The sequence below is a fragment of the Ascaphus truei genome, chromosome 1, assembly GCF_040206685.1.
Source record: "Ascaphus truei isolate aAscTru1 chromosome 1, aAscTru1.hap1, whole genome shotgun sequence".
NCBI classification, from domain to species: Eukaryota; Metazoa; Chordata; class Amphibia; order Anura; family Ascaphidae; genus Ascaphus; species Ascaphus truei.
In genome coordinates this window covers 312,138,856-312,161,920 of record NC_134483.1, presented here as the reverse complement: position 1 = coordinate 312,161,920, position 23,065 = coordinate 312,138,856, and the positions used below count along the sequence as shown (strand labels likewise).

Genomic DNA, 23,065 nt, shown 5'->3' with positions numbered 1-23,065 from the left:
AGTCGCAATACAGCAGGAGCAACTATTGCCGTGCGTGGGTGCGGCCATTGCCGTGCATGTGCACAGGTGCGGCCATTGCCGTGCGCATGCGCAGGCGCTGGCACAGTCGGCGCCATGCACAGCCAGCACGGCGAGCATGTGCGGCTCGTGCCACACGCGTGCAGGCCCGCCCAGCACCCCGCGCTTGTGCGGAACCCCATAATCAGCCGCCTGGACCCCTTCCAATCTCTCTGCTGCCCAGATGGGCCCCCTCTATACAGAGTCACCCAGCCACACACCCAGTCAGTTACCCACCCACACAGTCAGTCACCCACACAGTCAGTCACCCACACAGTCAGTCACCCACCCACACAGTCAGTCAGTGGTCAGTTAGTCACCCACACGGGTCAGTCAGTCAAACACAGAGTCACCCACAGACGCACACAGTCACACACACATACACACACACAGTCACGCGAACACACACAGTCACGCAAACACACACAGTCACGCGCGCACACACACGCGCACAGTCATGCATGCAGACACACAGTCACGCACACACACAGTCACGCGCACACATACACAGTCACAGAATCACACACAATCACACAAACAGAATCACACTCACACACATTCACAGTGTCACACATTCACACACACAGTCACACACAGTCACACTCACAAACACTCACAAGGAATTCACAGTTAGTATATATATATACAGAAATGCAAATAGCTAAAACAGGGTGTGTGTGCAGAGCACGCGCGTTCTAAGGCTTCGTCCTCTGTGCCGCTGACCGCGCTTGTCAGCACAATGCATTTTTATCTTTCCGGCCATGTTCACACGGTGCGCGCGCACCGGGCGCTAGTGCATGCCGAGACAAATAAAATTGTGTTTCAGGCGCGCTGAAGGGTCACATGACCTCCTCAGCCAATCAGCGCCTGTCACTGCTCGGCCACGGCCCCCCGCTCTTGCTTACAAAAAAATTGCCGAACGCTCATGCTTGGAGAGTTGGGGACGTCACCACTCTCAAGCATGAGCGGGTTCAGCGGCACAGAGGACGCAGTCTAAGTGAAACTTCTTTGTGTTTTGTCACTGAAATTCTATTTTGATTTTTAATAAAAAAAACAGCACCATCACAAATACAATTTCTATGACAAAACAGGGACAAAGACAAAGAAGTTTCACTTAAAAGGCGCGTGCTCAGCACAAACACGCTTATTTTTATATTTACTGACAACTTGGAGACTGGTATTTCGGGAACCACATGGTCCCCTTAGCTGGGGACACAGTGCTTTTTCATGGACAAGAATAAAACTCTATGATAACTATGGTTATCTAGAAATATTGCAGTTCAGGTCTGGGATACTCCTGGTTCAGTTGAATAAAAAATTAAGTCAGAAAAATAAACGGTGGCATGGAATGCTGATTTAATATATGTGCTTTATTTAACATTTTAAATAGAAAATGCTACAATATTCACATTAATGTTCACACCCCTGTTAAGATTATGATGCATGTGAAAGGTATGCAGGGCTGATTAAGTCCAATGCAAACATTGTCATGGTTTTCATTGACACCTGTCACCAGCTTAATTGCCCTAGCCATTTCCAACGTTACTGTAGAAATACTCTATGCAGTACTTTTATATACCTTTCGGCAGCCTTATTCTTAAATACATTGTCTTGTTTTGAAGTAGTCTATTCAGACAGCAAGCAATTTTGCTGTCACGCACTTCTAAAATGACTGTTAGCTTTAGTACAGTACCTTAGCATACTGTGTCATTTGGGGTGATTTACTTTAGTAACTAAAGCAGAAGGATAAAGACGAGGCTGACTCATGTCCAGGGTGTAATTAATGGGGCTTCAAGTGATGGCAATTTTATAGAATATAAAATGAGAAATAGAAGCATTTTTAAGTGTGAGAGGAAGAGAGAGAAAGCTTCTTAGATTGTTTTTATAGTTGGTGGCAGCTCTATATTTGTAATACTATTTAGCTATAAAAAGCCAACATATTGTACTGTATTTATGGTTCATAATAATCAAAGTTCTCAAGACTCGCACACAAATGCACTGGGGAACATGGCTTATGGTTTAGCTCCAGAATATTACCACTGCTCACCTAACACGACAATACTGGTAGTTGGTACGGTGAGTTTACAAATTAGTTAATGCTGTGTGTTTACATAGCAACCAGGACCACCGACTGATTTTCCAGGGCTAGAGTTTTGACCACCCCGTGTCAGCGGTCTTATGAGCCCCCCCCCCCAATTCCCACCCTCTCCTCGATGCCCCCTCTTCCCATGTATTTCTCTCCCCCTCTCACTCTTACCCCTTCTTTCTTCCTCACTCACTCTCACCCCTCACCCCTCTCTCTTCCTCACGTTCTCTTGCACCCCCTCTCTCCCCCCTCCATCAATTACCCTCCTCTCACTCAATCCCACTCCCTCAATCCCCCCTCACAGTCATTCCCCGCCCACTGGCCACACACAATCCCCACACAATAATTAGCCCCAACCCACAAAATACATACAATACATACAACCCCCCCAATGCAAAAAACCCTACCCACCCCACATACATTAAAAAAACACCCCAAATACATACTGTACAAAAACCCATCTCCAAATACATGCAACCCCCCCAAATAAATACATACAACATACAACCAATCCCCCACCCCAAAATACATACAAAAACCCACCCCCAAAACATACAACCCCTCATCCCCCAAATACATACAACCACCCCACCCTCCAAATACATAAGAAAACACCCACAAATACATATAAAAAAACTCGACCCGCAAATACATACAGCCCACCACCCAAATACATACAACTCCCCTCCACCCCCAAATACATAACCCCCACCCCCAAGTACATACAAAAAAAACAACCCCCACATGCATAAACAAAAAACACCCTCTAAATACATACAAATCACACACTTACCTTGGGGATGGTTTCAAGCCTCTGGTGCCTCGGCTCTCCCCGTCTCTCCCCGTCTCTCCCCCAGCTGCTGCGAGCCTCCTGCCAGGCTTCTCTCTCTCCCACGCTGTTCGAGCCTGCCTCTCTCTCTTACTCTCTCACGCCGGGCCTCTCACTCATGCCGGTGCATGCACTGACATCAAGAGAGGCCCTGCGCGGGACATTGAGGGAGACCAACAGCTGGTGAGAGCCGGTACCCGGTGGCCAGACAAAGCAATTGGGCCCGACCTCTGGCCGGCCCGAAAATCTTCGTCCAGCAGCCAGTCCTCTCGTTGCCACCGTACCCCGGCTCTCCCCTGATGCAGGCATCCCTCACTCTCCCATGCCGAGCCTCTCATGCCTCTCATGAAACTGGGCTCATCTAGTAGAGGCAACTCTTATTCTAACAAAAACCAGTGGCAATTCCCCAAAAAAACCAGGAAACACCCAGGTACATTCTGAATACATGCCTTAAACTTTCCTTAAACTAGCCCCAGCATTTCTGCATTGATTAATGGCCTATCAGATTAACAGCGGGGGTCCCTGGCAGTCCCATTCAAACTGAATTGGAATGCTAGGGATCTCTGCTGTGTTAATCCTATGGGTCGTTAGTCAATGCAGAAATGCCTTAAAAGTGCCTCAAACTAGCCCAGAACATACCCAGCACATACCCAGCACATACCCAGAATGTAACCCGGCTAGTTTACGGCAAATGTTAGAATAAACGTTGCTTCTACTGTATCTCTCTACAGGGTTTTGGGAGGTATAAAAGTCAATGGGTACTCTTCTCCTTTTCCCCTGTCACATTGGAAGCTAATGGAAGGTTGCGCTACAATAACATGACGCCAAGACTATGCTAATGAGATATACAGCGGCCGTTGTTTTTGCTTATAATTGGCTTTGGCTATGTGTAAACCTCAGGGAACATAATATCTGTTACTGTCTGAGGTAGCGTCACTTTATGAGCCCTGGCCTAACGGAGAATTTGATGGAACTAGCCCAAAGCGATCGATAGCACAGGATAGGAAGAGCATACAGTATGTGGGGAGAACTGATGCGGCAGCTGTAAACATAGGGATAAAGATTCTGGAGATGGACAAAGTCAATAAATACTCCTTTGTTCTGGGTCTGGAATACGAAAATAAAATTGAATGAAGCAAATCAGTGTTTCTGTAGCACTTGGATTTGATACAGGTGGAAGTAAATGAAAGACAAGGAAGAGGAGATAACAATAATTAAGAAGGAAATGGGTTACCACAGTAGTGATTGCATTTGTAATGAACAAAGCGCAGTTTTTTAAACATAGGAAACACCTGGTAATAGTTTTGCCAAGGGCAGCTGTTTATTAAAATACAGGCGAATAATTGGCATCCTTGTTAGCATGGCAAAACCTACAACTTTTTTTTACATACAGACTAACAACTTTAATCTTGTTTACACCATGGTTTTCTACTTCAAAGGTATGGCAATAAATGTATTGATGCTTTTTAAAATTAATTAACATATATATAAAAGAGTTCAGTATTAGGTGATACCTTTTTTATTTGGACTAACAATTTATGTCATAGGACATAAAGGTATCACCTAATACTGAAGAACTCATTTATTCGGCACTATTGCAACTGGACTAACATGGCTATTTCCGTAATATATATATATAAACTTAAAACTCAGATGTCATTGCCCCAAGAGCTGCAGTTGTGGGTGGGGGGGGGGGGGGGGGGTAGGGGGTAAGGGAGTATGTGGCCTAGTGATGAAGTCATTGGTTTGACCTTTGCTAAGTCAAACAATCTCCTGAGTGCCTCAGACAATATACACCATTAATATATTATTAGCAGTAACCCCTGTATGTTACAAAGCGGTGATATATATATATATATATATGTATATATATATATATGTGTGTGTGTGTGTGTGTGTATATATATATATATATATATGTATATATATATATGTGTGTGTGTGTGTATATGTATATGTGTGTATATGTAACATCGCCGGAAGAAGAGATCAGTGTATCTCGAAAGCTCGCACAAATAAAAGCATTTCGTTAGCCACAGAACGGTATCATCTATTTATTTTTTTATTTTATATATATATATATATATATATATATATATGCAAATATAACTGTATGCTCATCTGCATGTCTTAGGCAGGTCTGCAACCCCGCCTTTCCCCATCATCACCCAGCATACAGCACTTCCACTGCAGCAAGGGATTCTGGGAAATGACATGCAAATGAGCACACAGTGTCACTTTTTGCCTCAATAACCATTTTTAACATGGTTCCCTATAGGCTTAAGCTTGCTGCATGGTCACAGCTTTGAGCACAGCCAGGGTTAAGGTGCATACCCAGAAAACCACCCACATTATATATTATACCCACATATTTTATATATATATATATATATATATATATATATATATATATATATATATATATATATATATATATATATAGCCTATAGGGAACCATGTTAAAAATGGTTTTTGAAGCAAAAAGTGGCACTGTGTGCTCATTTGCATGTCATTTCCCAGAATCCCTTGCTGCAGTGGAAGTGCTGTGTGCTGGGTGATAATGGTGAAAGGCGGGGTTGCAGACCTGCCTAAGACATGCAGATGAGCATACAGTTGTATTTACATTTGCATATATATATATATATATATATATATATATATATATATATATAGATATATATACACATTATTAAGGTTATGGTAAGTGAAAAGGTGGTGAAAAGCGGGGTTGCAGACCTGTCTATGACATGTGAATGTGCTCACAAGTAATATGTTTATATGATATACGCAGATAGAGTGCATGTGAGGGGGAATCTCTATATGTTACCAGGTGTGTGGTGCTTTTACCTCTTAGGCTCACAGGAGGCCTGAACCTCCGACAGTGAGAGCCTGGGGTGTATCCTCTGGAACGATCTTACTTACAGCGCCTCCACCTGTGTAGGACTCTCGGAGTGTAGAATGTACAACACACAGGACCCACATATAGTAACCACATACACAGGAGTATAAGTATAACAGTTTACCATATGAAGAATAGAACATAACACAATATACATACCTCAGCAATAATTACAGTGTCACCCTATAACACTACTAAGCACTACTATCCGTCTTCTCACAGGGCCTTAACCCCCTACACCTTATTTCTCCCCCAACACCGTGTACCCAGAGTCCCACGAGCCAACTACGAGACCCAGAACCTATAGGTGGAATCAGTGCCACTAATAGCAAGAACAGCTGTAAACAATCTAAGTCGTGACATGTAAATAAATAAAGACATGGAGTGAAACTTGAAACTTGGATGAATATGATAAATAAAAATATATAAATATAACAACAGCTGTTCTTGCTATTAGTGGCAATCACGGTGGCTATATTAACCCAGTTCAGCAACATCAATCTCATCCTTGAGAAAGTCACCTAGAGTGACGAAACGCGTTGGACGTCATCACGTAGCAGCGCGGCAACGCAGTGACGCGGGCACGTTTTGTGCGAAGCAACCAGGAAGCAACCAGGATCACTTGTTCCTTTACATCTGGGGATAGAGGCACCCGTCTTCATATATACGTCCGGTGCCGCTGCAAGGACTCAGATGCAGGAAGCCTCATCTCAAACTGAGGTCTGACACGTGGGAAGTAATTCTGTGCCACAGGAGGGAATTGATTTTTCAGCATCAGAACAACACCAGTTTAATCGGATCGCACGCTGAGGAGGTATATTCTGTGCTTCAACAGATGTAACAGGTCTGTCACCAGCACACCCACATTACCATTGAGAAGGGACATTCTCTAGTGGGTGTTTACTGTTCCTTACTGGGCTATCATCAGCCATATGGACTGTCATTGACATTCACCACTGTTGGCCTTTTTTCCCCATGTTATTTTGCTTCCTTGCTCCACATCCCCTTCCATATGTCACTTGCTAATTGCTGCTATCTGCTTGTACTAGACATATTATTGCTTTTTAATCACACCAGTTTACTACTAGTCCTTTTGACTACTCTGGTCATTTAATAAAATTTACACATATTTATTTTTCAACCATACGGAACTGGTGCTTCTTTTTCTCCTCTTTTTCTCCGGTTATATATATATAGTTATATATATAAATATATATACAGTGTTCAACAAACCTATACATTTGCATGCCCCAGGCGAGTGGATTTAACATCGTGGCGAGCTCCTATTGGCCCAAGCAGCACACTTGTGTTACTAGGTGGCGAGTAGATTTTTTTGTTCGGCGAGTAGATTTTTTGGTGATTTGTCGACCACTGTGTGTGTATATATATATACATATATATATATATATATATATAATCCAATGCACAGCCGGCACACCATATGCAAGTAAATAAGTTTTTGTGCTTATCCCATAAAGCAATAACAGACCATACGATACCGGTTGCAACACGACATCAAGGGACAGCACGAAGGTAAGTAAATCATGAATTTTCTATATTTGATAGAAGACACAAAAACCGACGTTTCGGTCCCCCACTGGGGGACCGAAACGTCGGTTTTTGTGTCTTCTATCAAATATAGAAAATTCATGATTTACTTACCTGCGTGCTGTCCCTTGATGTCGTGTTGCAACCGGTATCGTATGGTCTATATATATATATATATATATATATATATATATATATATATATATATTCATATTAATGATAAGGCTTGAGACACTGCATTGAAGTTGAATACATGGCATCAAAACTTAGCAATATTGTTAAGTACTTAAAGCCATCAAGGGAGCTCCTATTTGTGGGCAGTGATGTTCTCCCTCATAAAGCAGCTGAGTGAATTTATTTTAAATTGGAATTCTGTTCTGTGTATACAAGGGGCATGCTAAGAATGCTGACATGTTCAATTCTGCTGCCAGAAGTGAATGATTTGCAGGGCTGGCAAGAAAAGGGTGCTGCAGATGTTATGCATTAATATAGCTGAGTGTCAAACTGATCACCCCTGATATTATAGTACACTGCCTTTTGGCCATTTTATGATTACTGTTGCTGCCACACTATTTTAAGGTTGGTAGCTTTTAACCTGTGTTCATTGGGTCGCCACAAAAGTTTCACAACCAAAATTGGTAACGGTGGATATTTTACTTTAACTTCCTGCAATTCTTTATTTGCAATATTTCCTTTTTACCAAGTACGTATTCATTGGAATCATCTGAGAACGTCCTAAATATGCGGTAAACATTGTTTCTTATTTGAAGTTAAATGCATTGTATTTTTACAAACGGTCCACAGAAGGTCAAACAAGAGGTCATGCTCTGAAAGTTGCAGGCTCGGGAAAAGTGAGGAAGTACTGTACCACGTCATGGAAAAGGTGGTGTATCCGTGGGTTTAGCCCAGACAGACTTACACACTGACTGCTCACGCACACACACAATGTGTACTACATACGTGGGTTACACCCAACAGAGGCTAATACTGTATAGGGATTAAAAAATGCTTGTAATAGACAAAAGGGCAGGATAAATAAGCTAAGGTTCAAATGGGGTCTGATGTTTTACAACAGACGGACTAAATGCGCGGACTAGGTGGACTAAGTCACTATAGACCTGCCTTACTCTCAAGGATGTCTTCTGTCTACCCCTTTTGTATCTGAAACCCTCCCCTGCCTAAATCCTTTCTCACGCACTGCCCCACACCTCTGGAATGTACTTCCCCTCATTATCTGACTGGCACCCTCTCTCTACAGCTTTAGGACCGTTCTTAAAACGCACCTCTTTAAGAAGCATATGGGTAGCTCTGCTTGCTGATACTATATATCTCATATGCACTGACCATGGCCCCTCGCAGACGCACTTATCTGAACACCCTCCATCTGTATCTGTAAGTTCTCCTCACTTACTACTTAGATTGTAAGCTCTTCAGGGCAGGGACTCCTATTCCTATTGTTTTATGTCTGAAACGCTTATTCCCATTATGTGTTATATTATTATGTCACATGTTTTGTAAAGTGATATATAAATAAATATATACATAATGTACAAACTAGGCTGGATGAACGTAACTGCTTCATTTTGGATCTGAAAGCAGCAATCACACCAAAAAAAGTAAAAAATAGTTGTTTGTACATAATTGGAAGTGAGGGCTTCCGGTGCTGAAATGCACTATTCAGCTCTAAGGTCCCCTCCTGTACCTGAGACAATGACTGGGGATGGTGGCTGTGCATCTAATGTACAAAACAATATGGCCAGGTGCCGCAGCTTCCCAGGACAGAACTTGAAACCCGGTCGGTATCTGCACCAGTAATTATCTCGAGAACCAGGGGATGGGTGGTACTGGTAATAGCACACTTCAGTACCAGAGACACCCCACCCCCTTGTTCCAATTATTTAAAAAAGTCAATCAAAACTAAAATCTCAGGCGGGACTGCTGCATTAACTAGGATTTTAATTCTCAGTTCCTGAAGCAAAATGTAACTTACCAATCAATTCTAGCAGTAAATGAAACTAGCACGTATAGCACACAGGCATACAACAATCTCAGGTGGTCATATCCGGTTATAGAAAACCTTATTTCTATCTACTGTAGTTTTATAGTAATGATGCCTTATTCTTTTATAGCATTGAGAGTATGTACATTATACTGTAGTTCAATAAGACAGACATAAATCCTTGCCCCGAAGAGCTTATAATCTACTGCAATTAATAACCCTGCAGCACTAAGAAATAGTGACCTGCTCAAGGTCAAAGAGCTAGCATCAAGTCTTGAAACAGGATTTCTCTTTGCCTTTATTACTAAGCCACTTTTGATTCGATACAGTTTTGTTGCTTGTCACAGATACCTCTCTTTATGTGACTATAAATCTTGCTTGTATCTACCCTGGGCTCATACGTAACAGGACAAATTGTAGATAATATTAAAACAAGAAGAAAATAGAGTCAGAGATTAAAAATGAAGTCAACCTATAGAATGTTGTTTTAAAGACACAGTGAATAATGACTCTGAGATACTCATTCAGTATCACCAAAGCAACAACATTTCCCAAGGTTGATGAGAAACAGGTGCTTAGGAGGGGCAAACATTTTCTCGGAGGAGAAAGAAGAAATGCTATAAACGGGCAGGTGATCAACAAATAAAAAATGTGTTAAGACAAAATCCAAGATACACATAAAGATACTCCGGAGGAAGGCAGTGCATTGTGAAAAATCACTGCTGGGAAATCAGTGATAGGATAAAATGATCATGCTCTGGATTTATGTCGGCTGCACACTGTATGCTGTAGGTTTTTATTTTCTAATGATGCCTAGTGCCATAAAGTAACTGAGCTTCCAGATGGGTCATATCTAAGAGATTCGTCCATCGGGAGCTACTGAACCTTCCAATCTTATGATTGCTATGGGAGATGTGCACATTAGATCTATATTATCTGTTAAAGCTCTCATAGAGCTTACTGTCTGATACACATGTCTGATACATATAGATAAAAGCCCATACTGTATTTACTTAGCAGTCTTCTGCCATAAGACACCTTACAGCCAATTGACCTGTAGGTCTAGATACACTAAACTCACTTAAATCAGAGCAAATACCGTGAGAGTATAACAGATGTTGTTTTCACCTGAGTGTAACGCACACGGTCATGTATGGCACATCTGTGAGCACGTGACCTGCATACGGGACAAGGGTTAATACACAGCTTGCAAGCTGGCACACTTTTCACCTTCGCAAAGGTCCCTCAAATGAATAAAATCTCCCCTCTGTTAGTCCAAATATATAATCTGTCACGAACAGCACACAAGTGAGCACGTGACTTAGATATGCAACCAGGGTTAATACACATGGCTACTCTAACTAACTCACTTTTCTCCTCCACAAGGTACTTTCAATTAATTAATATTAACCCCTTACTCAATTGCAATTATATCTATACGCATCCACCACTCAAGAATTATGCAAACAATATGTAAATGAATAGATTTGCCAGGGTCTCAGGTCCCTGTTTATTATAGAAAAAACTATGCACTTAGCACACAAATATCTGTAGTAGCAAAATGTATCCGAAAATGTAAATACTCTCACCAAAGCATGCAACGGTTCATTCAGAGCCCCAAAGCATCACTTATTGCATGTTTTAATATATATATATAAAAATGCAGTGCTTAGATTACAGAAACAGATTACAAGAACATACAATTACAGTAAACGCAGGACAGTTTCTCAAAATAGCAGGATAAAACATAAAACAGACATCCCTATACATTACGTTACCATATGTCAGGTTTTCCCCCCAGAGAGGTAATATGAGAAATCACGTGTTTGGTCCAAAACACACCTCTGTTGAAATCTAATTTTCAGAATACCTTGCCAAGTCTTATGTACTATTTTTCCCCATTGAAACAACATAAGACCATCCCTGTCATAAATGTGCTGCTAGGTTGACGGTTTTATGACAGAGTAAAAAACAAAAAAATAAACGACGTTTAAGGTTTTTCCTCAACATATACAGTATTAAGCACCCATAACTTCCCTTCTCTAATACCAAGACACACGTGAGTCTCAGCAATAGATTCAGGTGATTATGATGGACGCAACAAGATTAATCAAAACCGTTTTGTGCCTACATTTGAGTGACAAATGGATATCTGTCCTTGGCACCTCTTACACATGCAGTGTGTGGTCTTATTGCATGCGAGGAGTGAGGGAGGTACTCTCTGTTTCAGCCTTAACCTCGTGGAGTTTGCAACCCTGCTCTCTCTCTGTCTTTTTATCTGTTTGTCTCTTCTCCATGCAGTCCAATGTCAGTCCCCCCTGAGGGCAGGCCTTGGTCACTCTAGATCCTAAATCCAGATACTAAATCCCGCAAAACGAGAATGCACCTATTCCTATCAAAGCAATATTGTGGCCATGCTCACCCCTGGGATGTCCGAATGTGCTAACCATGGTAGCCAAACTTTTTGGAATTTAGTGTCTGTATCATTTACCAGGCTTGTGAGATTCTAAAACCAAATTTTATTCTTGACATTGGATAACGATGGAGAATCCTTCTGTTTCCCTAATGTGGCGATCTCGCACCTCATTGCTGTCACAAAGTGAGCGATAAATTTATTTTCGTCTCTGGATAGCTCTGCGCTGGTCTGTTCAAAAGGAACAGCCAGTGGCCCAGTGGAATTTCGAAGTCCAATATCCTCTGTAGCCAATCCCGAATTCCCACCCAAGTGAGGGATATTCGAGTGCAAGACCACAGCATGTGCAACAGGTCCGCTTGCTCTCCACATTGTTTAGGACACAATGGGGAGTAGCCTTCTACAAATGTTGACAGTTTTAATGGGGTGAGGTAACACCTCATCATCACCTAATATGCATTTTCCTTCAACGGGGTATATATTGAAATCTTTGCAACTGCTAGAAATAGTTAATCCACTCCTTATCTTCTAATGTTTCCCCTAAGTCTTCCTCCCATTGAGATGTAAATAGCAGCTTCTGACCATATCCTGGGCTGGAACAGATCACTTCCCTATACATTTTAGATGTTAGTCCACGTCTATCTGTCTTAAGTAAGCAGCGTTGTTCAAAATTTGTTAATGCAAGGAATGGTGATAATTTGGATAAAAAGCTCTAATCTGGAGGTATCTAAATAATTCAGAGGGGGGAATTTCTTTTTCAGATCTGATTTGCTCAAAAGATTTTATATTTTTTCCCGCCTCCAGATCTCTAAGTCTCAATATTCCTTTTTGTTTCCAAATTGCGAAGTCCTTTCCATTCAGGCCTGGAGCAAAGTCGGTGTTATCGGATATGGGTGTCATCAGTGTCCCCCTAGAGGTTAACCCACACTTGAATTTTGTAGTTTCCCATACCTCCACTGAGTTGGTCATCGAGGAAAGCGGTGCTTTAATGGATTTGAATGCTGCTTTTTTTACCAGATTAAATTGACTATGACATAGGGAGAGCATATCTCCTTTTACAGTTCAACCCATCTTTTCTGACTGGGCTCGGAGTGCCATTGCAAAATTTAGCATAATTGAGCTGCCTTATAATACGATATCAAGCAAGGTATCGCTAGACCTCCTGCTAATGTTGGTCTTTTGATGATCCCCCTCTTCATTCTTCTTTTTTTTTTGTAGTTCCAAATATATTTAGTAATTAGAGATGGTAGAGAGAGAATGTCCTTTGACCGGAGTGGGACTGGGAGCGTCTGGAAAAGATACAACATACGTGGAAGGAGATTCATCTTAATTCAGTGAATTCTACCTGTCCAGGAGATATTGGATGTGGTCCATTTCTTATTTTTAATAAAGTCCTCCAAAGAAAGCATAACCTGTGTGTCACCTCTCATTGGAATATGCCAGTAATCCTTCATGAACGTTTAGTTTTCTTTGAGGCTGACAGAGTAGTTTCTGTTTATCGTGTATGACTTTCTAAACAAGACATACATCACTTTTAGTGTGCCATCCATTATAGGCCCCCCCCGCAGCCCCCCAATTAAGCCCTCTTTGAAGACCAGCACAGACCCAGGAAAAGCCTTGACCTGCCATAAACCCAATACAGTATATTGTATTTTTACAATCCAACTGTAGATACATTAACCCTTGAAGGACCAGATTTACTAAAAAAAAACTTAATATCTCATTATATTATCATGACACATACCTACAAATATAATTTTATTAAAAAAACAACAGTCGTTGTATATCTCATTACCATAATGTCATGTTATTGTAGTTAACAAAGAGAGGAGAAGGAAATAAAACAGTTATATTATTAATATTATACCTAACTGTTAGCACTACCAGTGTTCGCTTAAAAAAACATGGCATTAAGCATGTCTAAGCCTAAAGGTGGCATTACACCCATCCAGACCCTGAAATATGAGTTTTTTTCTGGAAAGGGGAGACAGATACTTCTATTTTTGTAAAGTACCAAGTGACATATAACTCTAAAAACACTGCTTTATACAACACTTGGGGAGAATCCCAATTCAAAGGCTAGTGTCCTCTCTACAATGACACACAATACAAATCTTAAATATATCGTATAAAATGCCACTTGTAAGTATATGCACATGTCTCAGACAGGTCCGCAACACTAGGAAAAAGGGTTATATGAGTGCTCTAGCAACCAGATCACAAAAATACATGAATTATAATCAGAGATATCCAATATGCGTTTTTTGCCCAATATGTGAGTATTTTCACATGTCTCAAACAGGACTGCAACATTGCCTTTCCCCATTATCACTTAGCATACAATGCTTCCACTGCAGCCAGGGATTCTGGGAAATGACATGCAAATGAGCACTCACAGTCACGCTTTGTTTCTTGTCCATTTTAACATGGACCCCTATAAACGTGTACCTATGGTATTACACATCTTTTCAGCGCAGCCTGGGTTAAAGAAGTGCATAGCCAGTTTACCTAAATACATCATAAATTTGGTGGCAGATGTACCGTATACTGCATTTGACCAGAAAGGTAATTTACAATTTGCAGTGCACTGTTAGTTCCATTGAAAAGTATTAATTACCTTTATTTCTAAGGTGGAGATTGGATACATGAATGAATATTGAAAATTGAAAGATGAAATCTGTTTCCAGTCGTAATTGCATTAGACATTATGTGAAATAAATATTTTATACTAATAAAAGTATATATTGTAAAATAAACCGAGAATAAGCTCAGGAAAACAGCATGTTATTGTATAATGTCTAAATAATATACTTTCTGCGGGGTAATTGTAATCAGGATGAACGGAGAATAAGTATCCACATGCAATATATCCAGACAATGTAATGGGGGGGAGAGAGAAGGACATGTAATGAAGTAAGTAAAAACCAACCCAGATTCACTCAAAAGAGGCAGGTGAGGTGTCTCTATGAATTAACTGGGACTAAGGTTCTTACCCAGTGCCTCCGGTATGTAATCCTAAATCTTCTTTTTTTATATCTGGTGAGTTCCGATGTTTTCTATGGGGTTGCAGTCCCACCGATCCTTGCTATTTTTTCTCCAATAAAAGTATATACTCAACTTATAAAATAACACAGTGGAATATACTTCTGTAGATATAATATTATTATGTTGTGCATAGATAATATAGCTCTTAAGATGAAGTATAAGTGCTGCTTATGTGAAATACTAATTATTATAGACAAAGTTGATATTGGTCCTCAAACCAATTGCTGCTCATATTGTAGTAACAATGTGTGAAAGATATTGCAGTATGATACGGCACAATGACCTCAATAGATCTCATGAGATTACGCTTTGACAGACTCAATCACATTAGTACTGGCAATTCGGTGGTGAATGGTAATATCTCCAGCTGCTCACAGAACAGTTTCCTCTTGTAAGAAAACCATTTGTTTTAGTGTGATGAGTTGAGTATTTGAAAGGTGACGCAATACTTTTTGTCCTGGTATCAACTTTTTAGAAAAAAAGGAAATACAGAAAAAGTAGAAAAAAAATAAAATAGAAATGTAATGAAACAGTGGTTGTTTGCAGGATTTGATTCATAAGCTAGGGGGAATCACATATATGCTGATAACGTCCACTATTCTGTTGTTTGCTTAGAACATGGTTTTTTTTTTAACCTTTTTTTTTGGTTAAGGAACCCTACAGTATAATTATTTTTTTACATTCTGAGGAACCCCAACCCCATGTTCTTCTGTGTTAGGTACCATTTTAAAATGACCTGAAAATTGCTGGGGAACCCAAGGGTTCCTAGGAACCCATGTTGAAAAACACTGGTTTAGAACATCTCTCATGAATGAGCACCCTACAATGCAATGCAAGCAACATACTTCAGGAAGAGGTGGGGAAAAAAATATTCCAATGTTGGAAATATAGATTTTCACAGTTGTAGAAATTTTGAAGTAATGTTTGCTACTTTCATGGTTTTCCACTGTGATTTAAAAAAAAAATGTTTTTCTTTGTTTCTTATATAAATCTGAGGTTTTACTTTTTTCACAGAAAATAAGTATACAATAACATATATGGAGAGATTTGTCTTTGCCTGCAGAAAAAAGAATATCCTGAATATGTTCAGGAGATAAAACAGCATATACTCAGTTTTTCTTAAACATGTAGGACAGAAGGGGGTGGGGGGGCGGAGACGTATCTTAGCATTGGATAATAAACAGTAATAACAGTTTAAGCATCATTTCTTAAATTCGGATGAAGCGAAAATCAGAAATATATACCAAGTTAAATAAATGCAAACAAAGGGTAATTGCGTTTTTTATGTTGTTCTATACAATAAATGAATAAATACAGTATTTTATTTGACACAATAAGCTGTGAGAATATTCAGCAGACCTGTGCAATAATTTGTGCCGATATCCCATGGAGCTAGGTTTCTACTAACCCTAGCTCAAGCGTTTTTAGACCTAGGCAGTTAAACATTTACATATTCTGTTACTGTTAACATCTTGCACTTCCTTTGTGCTTCTCTGCTCCAGAGCTGGAGGGCATAGCTTGAGAAAATAACATCTCATACGTTTTTCAAAAATAGTTTTTATTGTTATGATTCAGACCGTATCTCCTGGCCATTCCCATTGCAGTCTGAGTTTCAACTGATCAAGATTCTTAAGGATGGTTACTCCCCCAGGGAGGGATACTCTGTTCAAGTGCTTGGTTGATATTATTAATAATGCGCATGGTTTTGATTTACAGGTACTGTACATACTGTACTGTAGCTTAGTAATTAACATAACCCATTACTAACTGCATTAGGATGGTAATATGCAATGCATTTTTTTACTATTGCCTATGCGATGATTTTAATTCTTAAAAATAAAAGATAAATTAACCTACATTCAGATAAATGCGATTCCTTTATAGTAAAACTTTTCTTTGGCCTTGATAGCAGAAATATGAAATAGAAGTATATTTCACCAGAACCCAGCGATGTATTACAATAAATGTATTGTTTTATTAGATCATATCTGGTATTATTCATTCTATAGTTTTTATTTTTACCCATAAAAAGAAAATATGAATCTAAGAGAATAGATTTACGATGTAAAATGTACAGATGTAATTGTCTTCATTGTCCCCTCTGCTGCGTTATTGTGTGGATATGTTTTGATATTCTGAACCTACAATGCCATTGAATCCTATGAACGCTCTGTGATATTTTGACAGCTTTATTGCTGTTATGTGGGGGAATAATCTATGCTAATTTAATTAACAGGCCCCTCCAAGTAGTGACATCTGTACTGATTCTAGCAGTATACATTCATGTATTTGTTATATCTTCTTTACTCGGACTACTCTCCCCTACCACTGCTCACCAATCTCTACAACCTTTTGGCTCTTTGCTTGGAGCACGGGTGGCAAACTCCAGTCCTCAAGGGCCACCAACAGGCCAAGTATTAGGGATATCCCTGCTTCAGAAAAAATTAGAGCATGGCTCCCATATCTGTGCTCAAGAGTGAGCAAAAAAGATCATAAAACAGTAACGTAGCAGTTCAAATGATCCCGATATAGCTTTGTATATAAACAAAGTATCGGCAAAGAGTATAGGCTTCTTTTAAATCAAAATGTTGCTTGTACAATGTTGCTCCAATTAAGGGGAGGGACAACAAAGTTTAAAAGCAATGTAATGGGATGACCGAGGTGTCTGCAATGAATGAACAACCGGACCCCACCGAGGTTTAGTTAGAGGTCACTCCCCGGTGCTAGACTAGTGGGGGAAGGGGAGGGAAGAGGGGGAGGGAGGGAAGGGAGAGGGAGGAAGGGAAAGGGGGGGATAGGGAAAGAAGGGAAAGGGAAATGGAAGGGGAGAGAAGAACAAGGCAACCCAAAAACAATGGAGAAAACTATAAATATACTAGACAAGGAAATGTTGTGACTCCCAGTCAATATTTATCCCTGCTGGATGTAGAGTATTCAACATAAATGTCCAAAACATTTCTCTTTTATTTAAATTGTTTAGACGATTCCCTTTTCTTGCATGAAGTGAAACATGTTCGATGGCACTAAAGGAGAACGTCTTAGGGTCACCTTGTTGGCAGTTAGAAAAATGTCGGGAAACCGGAAATCTGAGATCCCTGTTTTTTATTGACCTCAGATGTTCCATAATCCTCAGCTTTAGTGGACGGATGGTCCGACCAATGTAGTTTTTACCACATCCACAGTTAAATTTATATATAACATAATTGATGTTGCATGTTATAAATGTTTTAATTTTATATTTGTCGTCAGTCACTTTAGACCTTATTGATTTAATTGGTTTGGCATATTTTCAAATGCTGCAGTGTCCACATTTGTAAAAACCTGTGGGTGGTAAAAAAAACCTTTTGTACTTGAAACAGGAGACTTAAAAAGACTTGGAGAAAGGTAAGTAGAGAGTGTATTGGCCTTTTTAAAGATACATTTTGGGCCTCCCTGTATAAAGGGTCTAATGTCAGAATCCAAAAGGAGGATATCCCTTATGTTTTGTAACAATTGATCTGATATCGTTAGTATGCCTATTATATTGCGTAATAAACAAGGTGTATTGTCCCCAAAATTAGTCTTTCCTTCTTTTTGTAAGTATTTGATGTTCCTGTCAATAAATCAGACCTTGGTGTAAAAAAAGCCCCATTGAAGGCGTCCTGTATGTCTACTAATCTGTATCCCCGCTCTTGGAATCTTAAAGCGAGATCCCTTGATTGTTCTGCAAATGACTCGGTTGTAGAACATATCCGTTTGAGACTGAAAAATTGTCCTTTAGGGATCCCTCGAATGAGGGATCTGGGATGACTACTATCAGCTTTTAAAAAAGCGTTTCTAGAATTTTCCTTATGGAAAATGTCACTTTGTACTGAGCCATTTGTATCAATAAAGAGCATCAGGTCGAGATATGCAATATGATGTATATTAGACAAAAATGTAAACTTTAAATTGAAATCATTTTGGTTGAGGGACTCCACAAACTCTCCCAATAACCTAGTGCCACCGTGCCAAATCAAAATAAGGTCATCTATATAACGGCTGTAAAAAACAATATTGGAACAGTAAGTGTTTTTAGCGTTATAAATGTGTGTGTTCTCCCAGTGATGCTGCACAACACAATATAATAAAGAGTGATACAATTACCGGTGCTCCCAACAATGTACGATCGGCTGCATCCAATCCACGGCATACAAAAAGGAATGAAGATGGGGCACACGGATTTCCAAAATAAAGAGATTTATTAAAGCATACACAACGTTTCGACCATAAGGTCTTTGTCAAGTGCAAAAAGCCACTTTTTGCAATTGACAAAGACCTTAGGGTCCAACCATTGTGTATGCTTTAATAAATCTCTTTATTTTGGAAATCCGTGTGCCATGAGCATGATCTCTTCAATTCTGCCAGTTACATCTGCCATTGATGGCGGAGTTTTTTTCCTTCCATGATGCAGCTTTAATGCATCAAGAAGCTGTCAAAATGTGCTTGATTAAAATTCTGAAGTAATGATTGATGTTCTATCTATTGGTTTTGTCAAAACCATTATTACCAAATTTAGTGGAATCTCAATTTCTGTGATGGCCTTATTTAATTCTGCCACCTTTTTTCAGAACTGTACTATTTTGGGGTACAACTAATCTGTATTATTTTTTTAAGTAAATAAAGCAGTGCGTTGATCAATTTGTTTTTATTTTTACTTATTGTGTATTTTATAAATTAATTAATCGGTAATTACAGGTATATGTATATCACTAAATAAATGAAAATCTGCTGCCATTTGTATAGATTTACCTGCTGTAATGCAGTATATCATTTTAAATACGTTGTCATTGGCATAGGCCAGGGGGGCTCAACTCAAGTGTCCTCAAGGCCCCCCCTGCCAATGGTCAGATTTTCAGGATAATCCTGCTTCAGCACAAGTGACTCAATAAAACCCTCAGTTGAAGACTGCACCACCTGTGCTGAAGTAGGTACTGATTGATCCACCTGTGCTGAAGCAGGGATATCCTAAAGACCTGAGCTGTGGGGGGGGGGGGGAGCTTGAGGACTGGCGTTGAGCACGCCTGGCATAGGCAATGGTCTAATGGTAACAGTGGTGATGTTGGGCATTGAGTTAGTTGTGGCTGTAAACTTCTATGAACAATGCATTGTATCCCTGACAGCACTTTATATAAAGAAATAAATGTAATATCTTAGCATATAAATATATTATTATCAGAAACAGCAAATTCTAGTGGAATTGCATATATTTAAACCCGGTTGCTGACAGAGTGACAGCAAAACGGTAAAAAAAAAAAACAATAAAGTATATCATTATATTTATTTTGACATTATGCATACACATTGTGTAGCTGTTTTATAGCCAGACGTGCCTTCAATGCATTGCAGTGTTGCTCCAAAAAAATTATGCCAAAAAATGATCCGAGGTTGAATGTATAATATATGGAAATAATGCTGACTTGCGTCTGATGCATCCAATTAAGCTGCATAGTAAGTATCTATTGGACAACACTCCACGCTGTGCAGCCAGACCTGATTGACACTGTATCATGCTCTGACTAGATACCAAATAGTGTCAGAGCTATCATAACAGAACTGCCACACTTTGAATTATGGTATTCCTCTCAAAGCACATTTTTCTATACCATAACAAGAGCGCCATAGTAAGTCAACATGCCATGTAATATTAAATTGTTCAAATGCAGTTCACGCTCAACCCGTTTGTAAAGATGTCTGAACTGCATACTCAGGTGTGTGCACCTGTATTGTATCTTTGTGTGCCATGTTTCATGCAAAGTGGTTCCACTTGGCTGCATGAAGGCACGCAATATAATTTGTAGGATTTTTTTTATAGTCAGTGATATAATGTACATATAGGAGTATATTTAAAAAACGTTAATATCTTATATCTAAATATATAAATAAAATGAAAAGACTATATTTATGGATACTTACGGGACATGTATTGGACAGTCTTGACAAATGTAAAGTATAATATGGCTTAATCTGCAGTTTGACTTTTTCCCTCTATTCCATCATGCTGTCACTTGTATGTTGTTTATGTTTTACATACTATATTCTGTTTCTATTAATAGTATTATGTCCGTTATGTAATCATGTATGTGTTTAGATACTTTGACATAACGTTGCTTTTATTGTTTTTATTGATGTGTGTATCACTTTACGGCACACTGTCAGTTTATGGTTACACTGCTTATGTTTTGCAGCAGTAAGTTTAAGGTTGTTTGGTGCCTATTTTGTGGTTTGAATATATACTGTATAGAGCACTTTGCTTAGTGCACAGTATCTTGATAAAGGTTCGCAAGTGGACTGAAACGTCGATCACTGCCAATAAATCTCTTTTATTGTGAGAAACCACTGGAGTGACACTGTTTTCCTTTCTGCATCTTGGATTGTCGGCGGTTTGTGCGGTTGCACTGGATCGCTGTTGCTGAGCACCAGTTTCCTAAAGTAATGTGAGTGGACCACATTCTGGACTTTAAAAATAAATAAATAAATATATATATATATATACATTTTTGCCCCTAGGTGGAAAACAGGTGGTGTCCGGAGTTGAAACCCATTCATGTCAGTTCCGAGAACCCTATGCTCCCCAAAATACTTAGCTCTAAAGAGGCTGCCAGTATTTTATGTCTGTATACAGGTCCCGCATCTTGTGGGTCAATAGGAAGCTGCAAGGGATGACGTCGCAGCTTCCTATTACCGTTTTCTGTGCCCAGCCGGAGTTGCTACCGGCAGCCCCTTTATAGGCAAGTATCTCAGAAAGCAAGGGGTCCCTGGAACTGATATGCTCAGTCCCCAGTTCATCTCCCGGAGACCACCTGCTTCCCACTTAGCCCAAAAAACATGAACCCTCCCCACCCAAGAGGTCCTGCCGCTTTAATGGCATCTTTAGTTGAAAGAATGAAGACCTAAAATATAATACAGCCCACTGATAAATACAGTTGATTACTTCAGGTGCCTACAAACTGATTTTGAATATCACAAGCCTGCTCAGATCTACTGTACCTTGATACAGGGAGGACACAGAAGTGAAGATTACAGAGGAACAGTCTGTGACACGTGACCCCAGAAGATTTGACATATTACCCTTTTAGCTTATTTAAAATGTTGTATTTCAACTTTTAATAGAAACAGCTGCATGTTGCTGTAGTCCTAAAGTCTTCTATCTCCTTTGTCTTATATGGTAGCTCAGTAAAGGGGGACATGCAGCCCTTGGTGGTGTGTGTGAGTTACAGCACTTTCGAACCATTTTTAAAGATTATATTATCCTGTGGTGGATTCTAGAAGTAAAAGTTTCAAGGTTGAGGTTGAGTCTATCCAAATATAAAAATATACATTTATGATAAGTGGGTTATGACATAAATCCCACCTTCCAGATTTTTTTTACAACTGATTCTGTTTTTATAGCATTTACATTGGGAGGGTCCACTTTTGCTGAACCATTCAATTTTAGCTACTGGAACCACCTGGCTCATGAGATACTTAGCAGTTTAATTGTCTGTGTTTTTCTCCTATTTAGGGCCACAGGATCTAATAGGAACAGGTGACTGACATTGTGTATTCCTATTGGATGATCATCTAAATGTCCAGGAAGTAATTCCTGGTCTCTAATGCAGCGTAAAATCAGAGGGTCCCTGGAGCTAAAAAATAGCCGGGTTCATCTACGGAGGACCCCCTGGTATGACTGATGTAAAAAAATTCATTGTGATATTTGGCAGGTTTGATGCTTTAATTAAAACAAGTGCCTTATGTGATTTTAATTAGGTCTTAGTAGCTCTCCCCTTCTAGATATCCATTGTCATTGATCTCTATACAGTATGTAGAGAACACACAGTACACCTCAGTTCAGTTCCTTATATTATGTCATTATACTTCTATTTTTAAGGGTGGGGTAAAAATGCGAAAGCAGCAATCCCAGCTTCTCATTAATATTATTATAATTTTTTTTAAATCTTATTTTTACCGGTGGGGGCAGAGAGGGGATGGTCTTTGGTTCTGGAGATATTTGTAGTATTTTGTGTCCTAGAAAGCTGAACAGCACTATTCCCTAGAAATGTTCCTGAGAAATATTTTTGCGTTTCAGTTCCTTTCTGGTAAATGTAAATAGCCTTCATCCAGTGGGCCAATAGTAAGCCATGACATCATCAGAGCGTGACTTCCTGTTGTCATCCTTAGCTTCATAGGTT

At 39.7% G+C, this 23,065-nt stretch overlaps 1 protein-coding gene across 3 annotated transcripts in view; it reads left to right on the top strand.

The window, feature by feature from the left end:
- The window catches only part of CSGALNACT1 (chondroitin sulfate N-acetylgalactosaminyltransferase 1), a 438,610-nt gene that overhangs the window by 172,073 nt on the left and 243,472 nt on the right, over positions 1–23,065 (top strand). The gene's annotated exons all lie outside the window — the stretch shown is intronic.